This window comes from Natrix helvetica (genome assembly GCF_964273705.1).
Source record: "Natrix helvetica genome assembly, chromosome: 1".
Classification (NCBI taxonomy): Eukaryota; Metazoa; Chordata; class Lepidosauria; order Squamata; family Natricidae; genus Natrix; species Natrix helvetica.
Window position 1 is genome coordinate 235019256 of NC_138548.1, and position 12414 is coordinate 235031669.

At 38.6% G+C, this 12414-nt stretch overlaps 1 protein-coding gene across 3 annotated transcripts in view; it reads left to right on the forward strand.

Annotated features, from left to right (window-relative positions):
• KCNJ16 (potassium inwardly rectifying channel subfamily J member 16) overlaps positions 1 to 12414 on the forward strand; it is a 49164-nt gene that overhangs the window by 18252 nt on the left and 18498 nt on the right. The gene's annotated exons all lie outside the window — the stretch shown is intronic.

A 12414-nucleotide genomic window follows, 5' to 3' on the forward strand; every position in this document is an offset into this window, starting at 1 on the left:
ATCGGCTCATCTGGTCATGTTTCCTATTTGGTCTTCCTGGGAAAGCTGACAATAGAAAGATCCAGAACATGGCCTTCTTTGACATTATTCATGGATGTTCCAGTTTTCATGAAGTCCTTTTCTATCATCACTCTGCTTATCAACTAATTCCCACAACACTGTCAATAATTTACTAAGTCTGTATTACTATTATTATTCTCTTCCTTCCTAGTATCTATCTCTCTTACGACTATAACCATGTTGTTTGTATCTTTCAATTTATATTGTTTTTGTTTCCTAGTACAATTTGATAGCTTATTAGTAACCTTGACTATCACTAAGTGTGGTATCTTTTTATTCTTGATGAATGTATTTTATTCTCCTTATGTACACGGAGAGCATATCCACCAAAGACAAATTCCTTGTGTGTCCAATCACACTTGGTCAATAAGGAATAAAGAATAAATCATTGACTATCGTTCAGAAGAAAAAAGACATTTGCCTATTTTGAAATTGTTCTTTTCCAACCTCTAGAACCAAGTGAGGGAAAATTAAATAGGAAATATACTTTATGGTCAAATTTTTGCAGCTGTGAGAAAAATGGGTAAAGACATCAGAAAAGAACTCTTCTTCAAAAAGTTTTAAGAGTGCATAGAGCCTTAAGGAGACATAGATCGGCCACTTGGGCGGCCTCAGTCTTGTACATTAAGGGCAGGTTTTGATGTCATTTATGAAGAAAGGATACCCTCAATATAGAATTAGGATTATTCTTCATCATGAATTTAAACCTAGGTATAAATGAGGACAGCACGTGAAGCATATTCAACTTCCAGTACAGAATAGTAATTTTAGCATGAATTATTGGGGAGTATTTCCAAGCACGGGGCATTTGCTTTTTCTATTTAAAATCAGGAAGACCTAATGTGCGTCATTGCAAAATATAGGAAAACAGACAAGCTCTCTCCTATGAAAGAAACAGTATCATCTTGCTACATTCAGCTTCATTTATCAGAGATCATGCTTTTTCTTCCTATAACTGAAATGGCTACAGCTTCCAATGTTATAACGTGTAGTTACTTCAGTTGGATTGATGTTAAAATAGTTACCTTAGCAAACGAAAACTTCCATTTGGCTGTAATTTTATCATTTCAAAAGAAGATCCTTAGGGCATATCCACACTAACTTTGGGCAGTTCCTATTACAGACTGACGTTAGCTGGACTATCTTTTAAAAAATTCTGCCCAGGTTGGGGTCATCATCTGGAAATCACTGCTTTCATAGTAGAGCAGGAAAACTCATGCAGACATTGCATGCATTCCTGTCCTCCAGAATATGGTGGCCTGTACTTCATAGAACATAGAATCATAGAACTGGAAGGGACCTTGGAATTTTCTAGCCCTGCTCAAGGCAAGAGTCTTTATACCTTATATCTTTCTAGCCCAACCCCCTGCTCAAGGCAAGAGACCTTATACATCCCACTCAGAGAAGGGAGAGCCTTCTCTGTGGGAGCGCCTTCCCTCTGGAATGAGCTGCCCCCGGAGCTTCGCATAATCCCTGACCCCCGGTCCTTCCGACGCGCCCTAAAAAGTTGGCTTTTCCAGCAAGCCGGCCTGGCCTGTTAATTTTAACTTATTTAAAATGTGTTGTCTTTTAAATTCGGTTTGGTTTTTTGGATATGTATTTAATTTTTTTTAAACTTTTGGGATGTGTGTTTTTTTAATGTTGTACGCTGCCCTGAGTCCTTTTGGAGAAGGGTGGCATATAAATCCAAATAAACAAACAAACTCATATAGTTGTCCAGCTTACTTTTGAAAACTTCCAGTGACAGAGTACCCACAACTCCAGGAGGCAAAATATTCCATTGATCAATTATTCTCTCTGTCAGGAAATTTCTCCTTAGTTCTATGTTGGATCTGTCTTCCAGCAGAGCAACCTGACAGTATGAATGGGGGATTTTTTTTATTTTTAAAAAAATATTATTATTATTTTTATTTTTTTATTTTTTATTTTTAAAAAACTCTGTTCTGACTTAACATTCTGTTCTCTGAATATAGAGCTTTGGTTTTTGGATTTGCACTAAATTTAACTATCCAAAATCCCTTGTACATAACTTATTTCTAGCCAGATCTGTTTGTACCCAGTTCTCAGTTTTAGGATTCTCATTGTTCTGTGATGCAATATATATATATTGCATCACTTGTTACACCAGGGGTATAACACAAATACACAAATACACACATACACGCATACACACACACACATACATACATACATACATACATACATACATACAGGGGCTGGCTATTTTGAGGTTTAATTATGCTTTATTTGACTGTGCAGACATTTAGGCTGCAGAAATGGAAAATTAGGGAACTTATTTCTGCAATACCCCCACAATGCTGCCTGCAGCTTTAAATCTGTCAGCTCATGAAAGCTCTAGCATGTATTTCAATATGCTTAATGGCCTGGCAATATGTCATGAATTAACATAATGGATAAGACAAAAATGTGAAGGAGGGACAATTATGAGTCGCCAGTTCTATACATTTCTATTCTATGCATTTTAGCCTGAAGTAAATATATATAGCTATTGCCCTGTGTATAAGTTTGTCCCATATTGAGTTTTGATTTAAGAACAATCCATTCCAGAATCTATAGAAGCTTAGCTAGTTTAAACTAGCTTCCTGATTATATCTTCATTTCAAAAACTCAACAGTTCCTTCAGCAGTTAAAAGAATAATGTGTTCAGTCATCTCATGATTTATGTGATATGTGCAAATACCATATGTAGGCAAAAAGAGGTAAATAATTTTAGTTTTTTTCACTTTTCGGCAATCCTGCAATCTCATTCTGCTGTTTTCCTCTGCAGTGCAAGCCAAGGTTATATTTCTGCTTTAAAATATATATATATAAATTTGTCTAGTTCTCCAGAAAACTAGTGACCTAATTGTCCATTCATTATTTCCTGAGAAGTTGCAAAGTACAATAAGATGGATGAAAACAAATCCAGTCTATTTGTTTTAGAGTTTAGGAATCTTAATATGGCAAGGTACACAATTCCTTCTCTGTTCTGGGGGAGGATATGGGCAATTGTTCTTTCTTCATTTTTATCCATAGTAGCATATTCATAAATGCTGAATGCAGTCTGTCTTTCTGTCTGTCTATCTATCCATGTAGGTGTGGCCTGCTTTGTGGGCTTGCCGGCCATGTGACTGGGTGGGAGTGGCTTGGAGTCATGTGACTGGGTGGGCGTGGCCAACTTGTAAAATGTGGTGAAACTCACTTAACAACACACTTGCTTAGCAACCAAAATGTTGGCTCAGAAACTCTGGCATTTGAAGCACGCAAGTTTTAAGGCTGTCAAGTTACAAGACCTTTGCACCCCTAACCCTTTAGAAAAAAAACCTTCAGGGGTGTTCAAACTTGACAGCTTTAAGACTTGTGGCATTCAGCTCCCAGAATTCCTCCTCCAGTCATGTTGGTTCAGGAACTCTGGCACTGAAGTGTGCAAGTCTTAAAGTTGTCAAGTTACAAGACCCTTGAACCCCTAACCCTTTAGAAAAAAAACCCCAGGGATGTAGAAATTTGACAGCTTTAAGACTTTAAGGTTTAGCTAGGACTCTTAGAGGTGGGCGGGGCAATTGGTGAGCCAGCCAATCAGTGAGCGGTGGGTGGGGCAAGCGTGGTACGGACAGATGGGGGGAGGGAGCTGGAATCAGTTCTAAATGGCACCGTAGATTTGTGGAACCTCTTCTATAGAAGAGGTTAGAACTGGCAGGAACCCACTCCTTGGTGAAATCAAACGGGAGGGAATAAATAATCAATCAATCACTATTCCTATTGACAAATGCTGCAAGAAGACAATTATGAGTCACCAGTTCTATACATTTCTTTTTTTTTAATTTATTGGTTTTTAAACATTTATAGGAAAGGGTAAGTGGATATACAAAAAATTTTGGCAGCTACATCATGCTAAAGGTAGAAATCTCTCCAAATCTCACAACTTTTACAAAAAAAAAAAAAAAAGGATAAAAGATAAGCAGAAACAGCATCTTGTTATACATTGTATCAACCATGTGTTCAATCATCTCTTTTGCCACTTTCTAATATATCAACAATCACAATAATATTTCAAATACATTTATTTTTGTAACCTGTGTCTTTTCAATATTGCTCCCTCCCCCGTCCCCTGGTGGAGCCACAGCCCCTCCCTCCCTCATATCTTGTGTATTGTCACCTTTTTCTCTACCTCTTATAATTTCGTCCTCTAGGAGGGCACTATGTTTTTTCATGAAGGCCTCTGCCTCCACAATTGTATTGATTCTAATTCTGTTTCCCTCCCAGAAGATCAACATTCCTTCTGGCAATAACCATCTAAACCAAACTCCTTTATTATATAATTTCTTTGATAAGGAGGAATACTTCCCCCTCTTATCTCTTATTTTTTTCGGAATTTGTTTAAGAATGGCAATTTCTTTATCTTTATATTTTAGTGGTCCCCCCCCCTTTGGGCCCCTAGCACCTCATCCCTCGTGGTCTTCCTAAGAAATTTAACATGTACTTCCCTTGGAACTTTATGTGTTCTGGCATATTCTGAATTGATCCTGTAAGCCAGGTCCATATCCCACCGCAACTGTTCTTTATCTCTCTTAATATATTCTGCTAAGATTGTACATATAGTATCCTTAAGATCTTCATCTTCTGTCTTCGATAGGTTCTGGAATCTGAGAAAAAGGGACATTCTTTCAAGTTCCATCTTTACCATGAAATTTTCCAATTCTCTATTCCCCTTCTGAATTGCCTTCACCTCCTCCCTCAGCCCAACTGCACCCTCCTCCAGCACACCAATTCTCTGTTTATTTTCTGTTGTTTGCTGCTGTACATCTCTGAGCTGTTCTTTAAAATCTGCCACCTCTTTTTTCAATTCATCTTGTCCCTTCATAAGAGCCTGGAACTTTTGGGTAACAGATAAGTCTTTTGAACTCTCTCCAGTCCCTTCTTGTTGTAAAAATGATGAATTTTTTGTCTGTTGAGTCGTTGGGCTGGATGTAGAGGAAGTGGGTGCCGAGGCTGCCTTGCCAGGAGGTGGTTTTCTGGGCCCCATTTGTTAAGTTCAGAGATGAGTGTAAGTCTTATACAAAAGAAATGGCATCTCTGGAATGCACAGCTGGGTGAGATTGTGGAGGCAGACAAGCCCAGAAGTGAAAGTTAATCCTCAATCACAGTTCCAAGCCAAAAGAAGAAAATCAAATAATCCAAATCCAGAAAGACCCCATAATAGGAGGGGCTCCAGGAGACCTTTGGGGGGTAGTAATAGTATAAAGCCAGAAATTTCTTCAAAGGTAGTTTCAAAAGGCAAGTTTCATTTATAAGAGCGAAGAAGAAGACGGAAGCGGGCCATCTTGGCTCCCCCTTTCACAGGGAACCAGGGAGCAAAGCATCCAAAGTTTCCATAAAGCTTTTAAAACAACTCAGGAATCACCTCTTGCAATTGTGATGTAAATCTTTCTCACATAGTTAGTACAAGTGAGTAATTCAACATTTTACTCTCTCTCTCCATTCTGAGATTGAGAGATAGTCCAAATGCCGCTTTACTCGAGGGGGGTGAATCCCCCCTCCAAACTTGCAACTTCAAATAGATTGAATCCACAACTTGCAAAAAGCTGTTGCTCATCAATTAAATGGTGTTAAAAGAGATTGGAGTAAACTTCTCACCTCCAGCACTTCTGCTGCAACTTCTAATTGATTATTTCCTTCTGGAATCCATTCAGCGAAGGCACACAGCTGTGCTATGCACCCCCCCCCATGCTCCCTGGCTCCTGAGGCGAAACTGGAAACCCCCCCGCAGCTGCCTCCGATTCTGGGGGTTCCAGCAAGCCGCCCTACGGCAGGTAGTCCCTCCAAGACTGCCTGTGCTCCTAAAAGGAGCCCACCGGGGAGACGAGCAGCTGACTGCAACGTCCGTCGTCTTCGAGGACCGGAAGTCATCTCACCAGTTCGATACATTTCTATTCTATGCATTTTAGCCTGAAGTAAATATATATATGGCAGCAAGTCCATGTCTTCCTGTTGCCAGAAGCACCTAACCTGTGGACAGCCATGGAGCTTCAAAGAAGTACATAAACTGGCATCCTTCCTCCACCAAAATAATAAAAACAAGTAAACTTTATAGCCAGGTGAAACCCTTCTTGACAGAATAGTGGAAAATCTGCAATGCACCCAATAAAGGTAGAAGCAGGACATACCTCTCTTTCTTGGTTTAAATGAACCTTGGGTGCACAGGATTTTTAAAAAGCAGGTCTAGCCTTCTTCAAAACAAAAGTCTTGAATCTATTTTCAAAAGGAGACTGTACCATCATTGATGAAGTTTGCAATATCGTATCCAAAGCAAAATTGTATCAGGATAGGAGAAAACACAGTTGCTTACAACTGAAGCAGCTAAATATGACATTAAGCCGCCTCACTTATGGATGAGATTGTGACACAAAGGCAACATCTGGAGGCCACGCAACACAGGAAAGTTTACCAGAATCTGTTTATGGCATTATTACAGACAAATGAGGATGAACTATAAAACAGTTCCTCTCCTTTCCTCCCCTCCCGCTTTCTAGAAAACATTTGCCGCTACCATGAAGTAGTTAGAGAGTCACAACACTGATCAACACTCAAGTGCCATAGAAAATTGCTCTCCTTCAGCAACAGCACAATTTAAGAAACATGACATGGTATGTCAATCAGAAAGCTGAGTGCATCTGTCCATTTCTGATCAGAAATATCACTGATAAATAAAGCCTTGCTTTAAAATGAGGCTATTGTGTTTATCAGAATGTATGTGTCCTCAAAGAATGTATTGCCTTCTTGGACGACAACAAGATGTCCATGCAATAATGTTTCATCCCTGCCCATTATTAAGCAAAAAAACTAAGGTAGACAATGGTCCAGCATGTTCTGTGTTTCTTTGTTTTGTTCTTGAATGGGAAGTGGGCTTTGTGGTTACTGAAGTCTTCATAAACAGTTCAGGGCGTGTGTGGAGAACAATGTCTTCAGAATGGTGTTCGATGGGTAAGAACAAAGAGAAACAACTTTCTGTTTGGAAAAGCATGGAGAAATTCAGTGACTGTAATTGGGTCCAGATTACCAGCAATATCATGGTATCGTTTGATTTCACTTGTTGAAATTTGTGCTTCAAGCTCTCAGATTGGCCTGCAATGAAGGAGAGAGATGGCAGCGTTCTTCAGGAATGTTTGCTAACAATGTGTTGCAAGATAATTTCATCCATTTACCATTTGTCTGGGAGTGAAGATTCCTTGTTTCTGCTTTCCTCAGGATATGGCGTGACGTCACTGCTCCCAGCTTGTTTATCCCTTCTTATAGCATTACTGGCTTCCTTCCAAGTTGTTTTATGTTATCTGTGCTTCCTGCGCTGAGTCAAAGTACAGTAAACATGACAGCTACCCTGTTATGCTAAGAGATGCAAGTGCCACAAACCTTTGTGATATTGTGCTTCATCCTTCCATGTAAGTAAACCACTTGGAGTTTCTGCCGTCCTTCATATTTAAAGTATTCCAGTGATGTTCCATTCAGGTAAATCCATTTGGCACTTCAAACTGTTACAGTATATAATCCACATACCGATTCTTCTATCTCTAAAGTATTGTTAACCTAAATATTAGATACAAAAAGTGTCAATAAGAACAATTTATTTAATTCCTAAATTCATGATTTGATCTTTTCAAAGTGTTCCTTTTTTCGCTGAGATAGAAATTGGTAAGAAGAGAAAGTCATAGCTGATCAATTTCCTTTTTGACTTTTTGACTATCTAGATGGGAAATTGCCCCACATAGGGAGATATCAGAAAATCATTTATTTTTGGCTCACTCTCACCGAGACAGCTACGTTTCTGGTAACCTTTCATTGGAATACCAAAGCAATGTCATAATATGAATATTTATGAGGCCAAAATCTGGAATTCTTTGCTTTAAATCAAGTTACAGGCTGTCTTCCTTGAATGTTATTGCATACCGTGATGGATGAAAAGGAAGGATGAAGGAAGAGTTGGTGGGTTGTTATGAAACACCCTCTTCCATTATCATATACTAAACAAACAAACAAACAAACAAATAATCCTCTTCATTCTCCATATGTACTGCCAAAGGGGTTAAGGCATGCTAGCAACCCCCTTTTAATTATGGGATTTGAAGATCTTCAAAACTGGAGGGTCTCTGATAAATAAATAATAATAAATAAATAAATAATAAACAAACAAACAAATTGTTGCCACTGAACAGGTTGATATTGCTTAGTTCTCTTTCTCTCCCTCAGCACATTCAGTACATATACACATTCCTGTTTATTCAGTGGAGAGTTAAACTTTATTCTGAAATGTTCAAACTGGATGAAACTGCATTTAGTTCAGTGGGATATCTTCCAGCAACTCTTTAAAAAAAACAACCTGCAATAAACGGTGTAGAGATTACTACACATTAGACTGTAATACATTAACTTCTCAAGGGTCAGTTGTATCTTAGCAAGGCTAAGAAAGTTTTGTTTCTCAAAACATTTTTCAGGAGTTATTTGATGGCAATAAACAGATTCTAAGGCTCCTTTAGGCTGATTTTATTGCCCTTCTTGTTATTTCTACTGTTTCATTTGGATATCCCATTTAATGCCTTTATGATAAGATCTACCCACTCATTTCATTATGTTTGCCTTTGGGGAATAAAATGAATCTCTGACTGACCTGAAAACAATATAAAGCAAAGCTGTTTTAAACCGGAATTAATGAGGGGTGGAACAGCTGACTTGGTAGCCTATTAATCTATTTGCTTGCTATAAAACCAATGACTATGTAACACACACAGAATATTGTTTGCATCTACTGTATATATTGTCCTTCTTGCAGAGAACTGAGCATGGTATGTACCAATTTCCCCACCTTTTGTTTGTGATAATTTAGACTAAGAGATTCTGGAAGGTCACTATAGTAGAGAATTAAACCCACTGTTCCCCACTTAAAAGCCAACTCTTACACCAAACTTTCTATGGTATCAAAACAATTATGATGAAGATGTGAAACAATACTTAATGTTGATGAATATTGTACTTTTCCTGGAGAAAATCAATCAATCAATGAGTCAGTCAAACAATATTGTAGCTCAGCAATACCTCTAATAGATGTCATAGTAAATATGACTTCTTTGTCCCTATTGTAGATCATTATTATGTAGAGATCATGTTAAAACATACACATGTTTTCCTGAAAATAAGACAGATCTTATTTTCTTTTGACCCCTGAAATAAGCACTTGGCCTCATTTTCAGGGAGGTCTTATTATTTTTGAGGTGCAGGAGGCAGTGAGCATAGTCACCTCATGGCTGCTGCTATGTTTCAATATGTTGCGGAGGGCTTATTTTAGCGCATGCACACAAAAGCCTGGTTGAGCTTATTATCTGGGGAGGTCTTATTTTCAGGGGAAGAGGGTACAGCATTTTGCAGTACAAGTAAGAGCTTTAAGAATTATTATTTTCTATGGATGGATGGAGGGGAGGGAGGAAGGGAAGAAGGGAAGAAGGGAAGAAGCAAGCAAGCAAGCAATGTTTGAAATATATCCTGCTTTTTTAAAAAAAAAATTACCCACAAAAGTTCAGTATATTACTTGTAATTGTACATCATATTGACTGTAGACATAACACAACTGACATCATCACTCTCTATGGAAAATATTATGAGCACACCATACATGAACAAATATCAAAGAGAACAGAATGCGATATTTCAATATGAAATCTTGAAAGCATTTGGCTTGTGTCTTTGCAAATGAAGAATGACAATGGGTTCAGAATTTGGATACAGCATCAACTTCACGGTGTTTGACGAAAAACATTTAGTGGCATTTTAGACTATGATATAATTGTGTATTTTACAAACTTGAGATTCTAATATATGAATTAATGTACAAGGATTATTTTGCCATTGGAGATTAAAAGTTAGAACTTGGAATGAAATTTGTGTTTCAGTGATCACATGAAACTATTTTATATGTTGTAGAATATAAATATACCTGGCTTGTCAAAATGGTATCATTGAAAAGAAACTTCCCTCCCTCCCTCCTTCCTTGACAATGCCCAAAATTGCCTAAAATTCCGTTTTTTACATGCCATAGAAGGACTGTTAGCTCAAGTCAGTGAAGTATTTTGGTATCTTAAGTTTGAGGAATGTCTTGCAGAGTAAACTTTCATAAATGAATCAGGTGAAATGACCTGAGATCATGATAATATTTCTTGCAAAGAGTTTACAAAATGTTATAAAACCTCCTCGTACTTTCTTGTAAATTTCAACTTCATTTCTGTACACTTCTCCCCAATCCACAGCAGTGAGATGACTAAAATGTTGCCATGTCATTTATTTACAACTTACTTTCAAGGAAACATGCATGATACGGTGAGGCAACTGACTGGTGGGTCACATTGACTTGCCCATGTGCTTCAGACAGCCAGAGGTCAAAAGCCTGATGGAGACTTTATTCTGCATCTGATGCATTTGATTTCTCCTGTACATTTCTTTCTGTACTTTCCTCCTCCTCTCAGTTCTTATGGTAATAAATGCTTAATTCTCAGAGTGTTGGAGAGAAGGCGATAGAACAAATTGCATTATGTTTCATTACTTTGAGATTTGTTGTTATGTGTCACTTGGTAGTGTATAGCTATATTAATAAATAAGCAGCAACGTGATGAGTTTGCCCCAGGTCATTTCTATCCAGGTTTGAGTTTCTTGTGTCAGCACAGAAAAAAAGATGTACTATGGTTTTCTAAACCTTTTGTATTAAACTAAGCTTGAAAAAAAGTTTATTTTATAACTAGATCACTCTTTATTATATATAACACCCAATATTATTATTTAATTAAGTTAATTTGTTAAAGTGATTGTCCTGTTACTAACATGGCAACCCTATGCCTGTTTGCTCAAGAGTAAGTCCGGCAATATTTGACTGGGTTTATTCACCAATTCACTGAGTAGAATCAAAAGATGTGTTAGGACAGGGGTGTCCAAACTTGGAAACTTTAAGACTTGTGGACTTCAACTCCCAGAATTCCCCAGCCAGCATGGCTGGCTGGGGAATTCTGGGAGTTGAAGTCCACAAGTCTTAAAGTTCCCAAGTTTGGACACCCCTGTGTTAGTATTACTGAAGCCCATGGTAAGGGCTCGTGGTATTTTTCTGAAAAAGGAAACATAAGGCTAGTCCTCGACTTACAACAACAATTGAGATCAACATTTCTGTTGTGAAGCAAGACAGTTGTCAAGTGGGTTTTGCCCCATTTTACAACCTTTTTTTGCCACAGTTGTTAAATAATTCTCTGAAGTTTAGTGAATAATGTGGTTCTTAAGTGTATCTGGTATCCCCTCCCCCATTGACTTTGATTGTCAGAAGCCCTCTGGAAAGGTTACAAATGGTGATCACATGATCCCGGAAGAATGCAACTGTCATGAGTACATGTCAGTTGCCAAGCACCCGAATTCTGATCACATGACCATGGGGATGTTGCAAATGGGCTTAAGAGTGAGAACTGGTTATAAGTCATGTTTTCCAGTGCTGTTGTAACTTCAAGAGGTCACTAAACAAATAGTTGTAAGTGGAGGAATACCTGTAATAGAGCTTAGTGAAAGGGTTTTCTCTAAAATTCAGCTGGAAAAACGAAAAGAAACTAAAGTACCGTATTTTTCAGAGTACAATATTTCACCCCCTAAGAGGGTGAAAAATTGGGTGCATCTTATACTCCGAAGGTAGCCCTGCCCGCCAGCCAGCCCCCACCCTTTGACCTTCGCGAGTAGTGTTTTAGACCTGTTCCAGGCTGCATAGACCATGGCCCCCTCCGTGGCTTGTGTTTTTGGCCTCTGCGCCCCGCATTTTCAGCCTCTGAATGCTACGTTTGAGACCTGTTCAAGGGTGTGGGGATCGCAGGAGCACATCGCGCCCACTCACAACCCGCAAACGAATGTGCTGAATCTGACCAGGCTAAGGACGCTAGCCAGATGAATACCTGCTAGGCAAAGGCAGGATTTTTTTTCTTATTTTCCTCCCCAAAAACTAAGGTGCGTCTTATACTCCGGAGCTTCTTATTCCCAAATGTATTGGGAATACATTTAGAAATCTTAAAGCAGCATTTGACAGAGACTCAGATAGGTGACTTCAGTTCAGGGCAAGTTGTTGAAGTTTCCCTCGCTGTGAAAGCCTCTCTTTAAAATGTATCCTTCATCCCTAGCTGTAAAAACAAAACAAAAACAAAACTTAGTTCTGGGTCTTGGGAGAATGTGTTGCGTGCATAGTGTTAAAAGTACCAAAGCAAAACACTGGGTTCATTGTGAAACCTTTGGGTGAACAGTAGCAAGACATCCAGGAAGAGAAGTCAGGAGAACAACACTGGAAAGGATAGAAGG